Source organism: Salvia miltiorrhiza, chromosome 4, assembly GCF_028751815.1.
Source record: "Salvia miltiorrhiza cultivar Shanhuang (shh) chromosome 4, IMPLAD_Smil_shh, whole genome shotgun sequence".
NCBI lineage: Eukaryota > Viridiplantae > Streptophyta > Magnoliopsida > Lamiales > Lamiaceae > Salvia > Salvia miltiorrhiza.
Genome location: NC_080390.1, coordinates 1,944,933 through 1,953,567, shown reverse-complemented (window position 1 = coordinate 1,953,567; position 8,635 = coordinate 1,944,933). Strand labels below are relative to the sequence as shown.

The 8,635-nt window shown below is 30.6% G+C and overlaps 1 long non-coding RNA gene across 1 annotated transcript; it reads left to right on the top strand.

Moving 5' to 3' along the window:
* Positions 1-4,898: 4,898 nt before the first annotated feature.
* Positions 4,899-6,426, top strand: LOC131022150 (uncharacterized). The gene is made up of 2 exons (XR_009101159.1): positions 4,899-5,138; positions 6,243-6,426. It is a non-coding gene; the product is annotated as an uncharacterized LOC131022150 (long non-coding RNA).
* Positions 6,427-8,635: the final 2,209 nt, after the last annotated feature.

Genomic DNA, 8,635 nt, shown 5'->3' with positions numbered 1-8,635 from the left:
AAATTATATATTAGAATTGTTAAGACTTTATGCTTATGAATTTAAATGATATTGTCAATGCCTAAATGCTTTATGTTTTATTATTAATTGCATATCTGATGTTAATCGAATTCGGATTCTGGATGGGACCGCAAATCCCTTCGGAATTAGTGTACACCTTGTGATCGTGAGTCATCTAGCGGGTTGGCCGATCATAGTGTCCGTAGAGGGTTTACAATTTCGTACATCGCCCTCGCATATATACATTTTTTTAAATTTCAAAAACACATGCACACATGAGTCAATCCACTGACTTTAAGATTGTTTGAGAAGCGTTTTATATTTACCAATAACTATTATTTTAAAGTATTTTTTTTATATTTAAATTATGAAAATAATATTATATGAATGTTAAAATTTTATGTTATACAAGAAACGGGTAGGAACAATTATTGCTCGTTATATCAAAATAAAAATGATCGCAGATGTTGTTAGAATAGGACGTGTAAATGTTTGAAATGATGTCTATTATTGAAACTTTAGATGCATTAAGCAATGCCAATGTACACTAAAGGAGATCGATAGGTGCATAACAATCATTAACACCACCATTTGTTAAATCTCTAATACATATACTTACTAAATATTTTATTTACATTTACTGAACATGTGTGATCATTTAATACAAAAATATGTTATTATTTCATTTAAAGTCTATTTTAATAATATATATTACCAATATAAATTTTCATAATATTATAAACTTTGGTTGAACAATTTATTTACATTTATCCGTAAGACTAACAAATATAAAATATTAAAAAGTTAAAAAAATTAACTAATAATTTAATTTACGCAATATGAAATTTTTTCATAATATTATAAACTTAGGTAATATGTTACTATTTATGTAATTGGTTGAGCTTTCATATATATATATATATATGATTTATTTACAAATGTATGTATGTAAGTATGTATGTATGTATGTATAGGGCGGGCTAAAATAAGTACACTTCTTAAAATGTAAAATAAGAATCATTTTCAGCCCTTAGATCATCAAGATCTACGGTTGATTCAACATCCTGTTGGATGAATTCATGGTCCTGAGTTCGAATCCCAAAAGTAGCAAAATTTTATTTTTCGCAATTCATACCTTTATACAGCGAATTGATATGTGTTCTACATAAAATTCATACATTATTTCTAGTTGTTATTTTTTATTTTAAGAGGTGCTCTCACGATAGCCCTCCTATATATATATATATGTGTGTGTGTGTGTGTGTGTGTGTGTGTATTTATATGTATATATACATATATATATGTGTGTGTGTGTGTATATATTTATATGTATATGTATATCACATACTTAATAAATTAGAATATTTTGTACAAGTAATTATTTTTAGTATTTTATATTCTAAACTATTTTCACCCGTTAGATCATCAAGATCTACGATAGGTTCAATCTCACACACATTAAAATTAGTAAACTCAAATTCTTCGTAATTTATTCATGGTTTCATTGGAGATTACAATAGGCTCAATCTCACACAATTTTTTTTTCATACTAAAAATAATTACTTGTACAAAATATTCTAATTTTATTAAGTATGTGATATACATATACATATATACAATCCTAAATTAGAATATATATTATATTACATTTTATGACTTTTTATATTGTTGGTTGTGTTTCGAATAATTACGATCTCATGGAAAATACTAAAATCAAGATGATGTTGAAAAATACACAATACTTGATAAATAATAATAATAATAATAATAATAATAATAATAATAATAATAATAATAATAATAATAATAATAATAATAATAATAATAATAATAATAATAATAATAATAATAATTGGGGGTGTTTAAATAAAAAATGTTACAAACTTTTATAATCTTGATAAATAATGTTACAAACTTGATAAATAATAATAATAAAAATGTTACAATACTCATTAATGATTTATGTAAAGAAATTTAATTTAGATATATTATCCAACATAATAATAATAATAATATATAAATATTTAAATTTTTAAATTGAAATACTTTTTATAGTGATTGGGGGTGTTTAAATAAAAAAATGTTACAAAAAAAAGTCAGATAAAACATAAAAACATATTAAAAAAACAAGTTATTTATACATACCAAACTAATTATTTTCTTAAATAAGAAATGCTACGAATTATGAAATGTTTAATTTTTTATAAAAAAAATTAAATGAAATGTTCAATTTTACATGTTCAATTTTACATAGCACCGAATTTTATGTATCCTATATATGTTCAATGTATTGATTTAAGTGCATATGTTCATGAACTTAATTTATGGCCTAGAAAATTGAAAAGACATTCAATTTATATTCACAATATATTAAATTTAGTATTTTAAAATAATAAACTTTTATAAGGGGCATGTAAGATAAAACACATTTTCAGTCGTTTTTTTAGGACTTTTATTGGTGCATCATTTTTCAGCAAAGTAAATCCGATACTTAATCGGAATGTCTAATCTGCGCAGCCACAAGCAAAATCGTCTCTCAAAAAATTCACAAAATTTTCAACCAGTAAAGTAATCCACGAAATTTTTAAAAAAAATTATAAAATTAAAAACTTGAGAAAATAAATTAGATATAGCGTAAAAAGAATGATTTAAATGGTAACAACCGATTAAGAATTTAACAAAGATTATTTACAAATTTCGGGGTCCAATTAAGAAGGTGTTTGGCTGCTTAGCAATTTAGAAACTTATTTAAAGTGTTTGACAAAATAAGCTCCTAACGAGCTTATAAGTTGTAAAAATAAACTTTAAGAGTTTATAAGTTCTCCAAAAAAAAAAGTTGTTCCACCCCAACTTATTTTCTCATTATCTTATAAACAATACTCATTTTACAAAATTAATGCAATTATGATTTTTTATTTTCATCATATATCATTCTAATTTCATTTCTCTTCTATTTTCTCTCTCTAACTAAAAAATATATCTCTAGCTTATAAGCCCAATTATCCAAACAGTTTGACAACTTATAAGCTCTTAAGAAACTATATCTTATAACCTCCAATAGCTCTTTAAAATAAGCTTAGTCAAATACCCCCTAAGTCCACCTAAACTTGATTATTATGATCCTTGATGCAAAAATGACTCGAGTCCACGCAAACAAATCAGTTATATCTATACCCACACATAATCTTATTTTTACCCACGTTTACGTGTGTGGTTGAAAATCCAAATTCTTGTAGTGGCTTCTAACGATATGATCTAATTCCTTCTTATTTAATCGTTAATTAGAAAGACGCTTCACTAACTCCCAAGATTGAAACGATTAATAACTTTAAATACAGAGAATCGCATATATTAGATCTCACCGAATGATCGTGCGAATGCTTCCTTATCATTATCGAAATAAGGAAAATAAGTCAAAACTTGTAATAACATAAAACACAAATAAATGAATTCTCAAAAGAAAACAACGAGGATAAAGATGGAGAAAAGGCCTTGCTCTAGTGACAGAGCGGAAGCACCCAAAGACTCTCCTTCGTGAAAGGTTTTGGTGATGTTTTTCCATTTTAGGTGGTATTGTATTTTTGTCTACGTGCGGTGTTGTATTGTTTGGTGTTGAGGTTCCCACACGCAGGGTATTTCTCACATGCGTGCGGTGATGTTTTCCCACTGTTGGGTGATGGTGAGGTCCCGCCTGCGTGCGAGTTGCATAATTAATCATATTCATATACCTCTTGTAATTTCAAAAAAATATATATATAGAAAAGGAACTTGTGTTGATTCACGCCGAAGAGTTAACGTCATGTTGTCCTTTTAACAAAGGAACTAACCTAAAAATACCAACCTAATCAAATATATAATACGGTTAATGAATCATGCGCTCTCCTTAATCCGAGGTCCTACGTGGCATATGTAAGAATTTACCATTCAAAATCTCTGCAATTCTAGAGCTTTTACCTTAATATCATTCATCCTGCGTGGCAAATTAATTCCACATATACTATTTTATTTTTATTTTACATTTAATATCCCAATATCAAGCCATCTCTTTCGGTAGAACTCAAAATCTAAAAACTCAAAATCTCAAATTAAACCCATCGCCCCACCGCAACTCCCACCGCCGCCTTCGACCATGACAGCCGCGAATTGCCGCGCCGACCATCGCATCCCACAGCAATTCGCCGCAACTCCCACTGCCACCGTCGCCTTCGACCATAACAGCCGTGATTCGCCGTGCCCATTTCTCTGTTGAACATACAAAAGTCAAGAAAAGGAGTCTACAAAGTCAAAAATGAACAAAGCAATAAATGGAGCATGCAAAGTCAGGAATGAACAAAAATCCCTTAATCATAGGGATTTTTGTACGACTATGATCTTACATTTTGTAGTATAAATGAATGATTGTAAATCCAAGAAATATAATTAGAAGCAATACAAGCTAAACAATCTTTACCTATCTTTTCTTTATCAATGTCAATATCATGTGAAATCATGGTATCAGAGCACAGCCTTCACCTTCCCGCTTTCCAAATACGGATTCAATTTTGTCAGATATTCTCCACTAGCATTTAGTGAATATGCAAATGCCGGCGGTGCGACAGGAATTCCGACTGCTACGACTACGGCCGAGCCTCCTTCCTTTAGAACCTTCACGGCCTTATCCACTTGCCCAATAGTGTCATAAACGACGTCGTATTTGTCGGGCAAATCCTCGAAGTTCTGTTTGGTGTAATCAATAGCCAAATCTGCGCCCAAACTCTTCAAAAGATCCAATTTTGCAGTGCTGGCAGTTGCAGCAACCTTTGAAGCACCAAACACTTGCTTTGCAATCTGAATGACGAGGGATCCGACACCACCAGCTCCTCCGATGACGAGAATCGATTCTCCCTCTCGCCATCGAGACCTCCACCACCGTCCGCCACCTCCATTCTCCCCGATCTTCCACCTCCTTTCGAATCAGAACTGAAAACCCGTCGCCCTCACCGCAATTCGTTGCAACTCCCACCGCCACCGCCGCCTTCGACCGTGACAGTCGCGATTCGCCGCGCCGACCACCGCCGCGGTCTGCCACCTCCATTCCCCCGCGATTCGCCCCACCGACACCCTCCGTGATATGCCGTGATTCTTTCTACACAACTATGGTAAGTATTAAATTAGTTTCCTAATTTAATAACGCGTTTGACTATTGTAAATATAGAATGATTATTATTTTAGAAAGAACAAATTTTGAAAAGAATTTTAACAATGGAAACTTATGACCTAGATTTTTAGATATAAATTGCTTAGTTAAAATGATTTAGGTCGCATCGTGTTTTAACAGCCAAGGCAAGGTATTTCTTCTTCTTTTGCTGCGTTTTTTCTTCTTTGTTCATTGCTTCGCTTTTCTTTCGCATATGCTTTTGTATTTGAATCTGAATTATAGTTCATGGATTTACATGAATAATACAAATTACAGTTGTTTTCGATGCTTACACTGTTTTGGTTCTTAGGTTTTATGTTCTAGCGAAGAAGAGAATGTTAGCTGTTAGAATATGGCCAGCACATCTTTTGGTTAAGTTTGATTTTTTTGTGGTGACCTATTTTTTAGTGGTAACCTGTTCAGTTTTGTTGTTGCTGATGTTAGATAATTTTTTTTTTAATCTTGGGTTACAGAATTGGCTTCTCGTGTGGGGTATTTGCATCTGTTAGTTCCACATATCAAGCCATTCTTTAGCAGTTCTCTACCTTCGGGGGTGACTCTGTGTATTTTGAGTGTAAAGGCCTGAAGAGTATGTTATAGGCGATTTAACATGAACTATGATATGCAAATACTTAGATTTTATAATGGTTAACTGCTGCTTATGCCTACATGAAAAGACACTTATTTCTGAATATTAAAGGAGTGGTTCAGAGTAAATTGTGAAAGGAGTTTCATATGTAACAAACACATTTTGATATATAAATGATACTATATTTGTACTCGGTGCTCTTATAATCATATACTCCCTCCGTCCCAGCTTTTTGTATCCACTTTACAAAAAGCTGGGACGGAGGGAGTATGTTTCATATGTTACATGAAAAGACACTTATTCTTGAGGTAAGCTTTTATTATCATTTTTCTTTTTGTGGAATTTTTAAAATGGTGTAGAACAATTCTATTGCCTAAAAAATTATGCTTCTTGAAAGCAACAATTCTATTAGTTTTATTATGTTTTCATTAATATTACAAAGTTATTTAAATTTATTAGTTTCTCCTTTGTTTTCAGGTATTTCTCCATATTGCAGCACCAATATTTTTCCTTCTTTTTGCCTTTATTTTCAGGTATTTAGATTATGTGTTAGGGTATTGTCCTATCAGAAAAAATATGTATCATGTGTGTTGTAATTGCATTAAAACCTCAATTAGAGGTGAAGATATAACATAAGCATTTGTGTTCCTGAATTAGAAAATGTGTCTTAGTTACCTTTTATTTATATTTGAATGTTGCTGTTGTATGACATTGCACATCTGATAGCATTTCAAGATTATTTTTATTATGGAACTTACGCGCGGGTCATTTGAAATTCGACCTTGGAAATATAGAACAAGAATTCTACTGTAATAGGCAGGAATTGGTCTGGTGGATTATTATTGCGACTGCATAAAAGCTAGGAAAGAATAAAATGCGTTTTACTTTAGCTAAAGAAAATCTGTTGAACAATGTGAATCTGTTGCAAATTGTGCACTTTTTTTCGGAGGATGATGGACCATGTATTAAAACAATGAGTAATTATTTTTTGTTTTCTTACAGCGACAGATTATTGGTAAAATACTGTAAATTAATGCCTTCTCCCTAGCATTTGGTCCCCATACTCATCTATAAGACTACAATCTACCCCATAATTCTTTTAATCGATATTATTCTGAATTGGTTGCCCGGTCATAGCAAATCCATGCTGAAATTATATTGATAAATATGCTCGTGGGTGGAGGTTAGAAAATAAATTTGGTGAATTCAAGCTATAACCCATAATATTAAGTTTTTTAACCTTAAAAAATAGCATGCGTTATGAAATATATACAAATAAAAAAATAAAATAAAAAATAGTTATAATTTATAATATTTTAAAATAATTTTGAATTAATTAATTAGGAATCACTAATCTAATTAGAAATTATAAATATTTTTTGCATTTACTTAAGTAAGTAATTAAATATTAGAGGTAATTAATACTTTTTCAATTTCAATTTTTAGTTATAAATATTAATTATGGTTGGCATATTATAGAATATTTTTGGCAGCCTCAAAACTTGATTTAAGGGCATAGAATATTCTGCAAATTTATATACCAAAATTAAATCTCAATATTTTAATAAAAAAAGACACCCATTTACTATGATCTTATTCTTATCATGTCATTGAAAAATGCCACGTCAATGGCTTACAAGTATACACATCTAAGCATTACTAATCAAAACTAATTAGTAATAAGTATTATGGCAATTTATTCGTGGGTAACGGATATCTGCGAAAATCCAGCCCTAATAAGGTGGGTTTGAGAGGTATTTGATATCCACGGATAGTTTCGTGGATACAATTCACTATCCATTTAGTTCGTGGGTATGAGTTTGGATACTTACTATCCATACTCGCGAAACCCGTTTACCCGCAAAAAATATCCGCGAAAATATCCGCCAATTACCCGTGAAATACCCAAAAAATATTCTAAAAATATGGGCTTGAATATACATTTCAGATATGGACCAACATATCATATATGAAAAACGGCCCAAACACAACCTAATCCCTACGTCCCAAACACTACTTAAACCCTAATTCAACATGGATGAAAGATGTGGATTTGAACTATATAACTTGTGGTGATTTTTTTTTTTGTATTAAATTTGTTACAAATTTATATTTAAATTCTATTTCGCGGGTATCTGTTGGATAGCGGGTGGCGGGTATCCGACAAATAGTGGATGGCGAATACCCGACGGGTAGCGGGTATCCGCGGATGGCGGGTTTGGATAGCATTTGATATCCATAGATAGTTTCGTGGTTAAAATCTACTATCCATTTAGTTTGCAGGTATGGGTATGGATAATCACTATCCATACCCGTCATACTCGATTGCCATCCTTAAGGAATAAGTATATATTATCAAGCATATATTATTTTCAACAAGAAATTGGAAAGTTGAATACAATTAGGTGCATGTGAAGATTCATGAAAGATTTAATAATACATTCGTCAATTTTCGATAAGCTGTGAGGTAATTTTGAATATTATTTTTGATTTAATTTTTTATGTCATTTTATAGATATTTAATATACTTTCTATGATTATTATTCAAATAACTTTACTATTAAATTTTAAAAATATTGTTTATTTTTATGGATCTTTTAGCAGGTAAAATAGGTGGAATTAAAAGAGTGGATGAAAGTTATTTTTAAGAAACATTTCTATTTTAGCTTCATATGTATGAAAACCTTTTTTTTTTATTATTATTATTAACAGTTTTTTTAGTGAATAATCTCCATAATTTATATAAATTATAACAACAAATGATACCAGTCGAAATTCGACGGGTTACACACTAGTCTAATCTAATCTAATTAGCCGAAAAGTAGCAAAATAAAAGTAAGGTAATATAAAATTAATTTCTAATAAAAGTA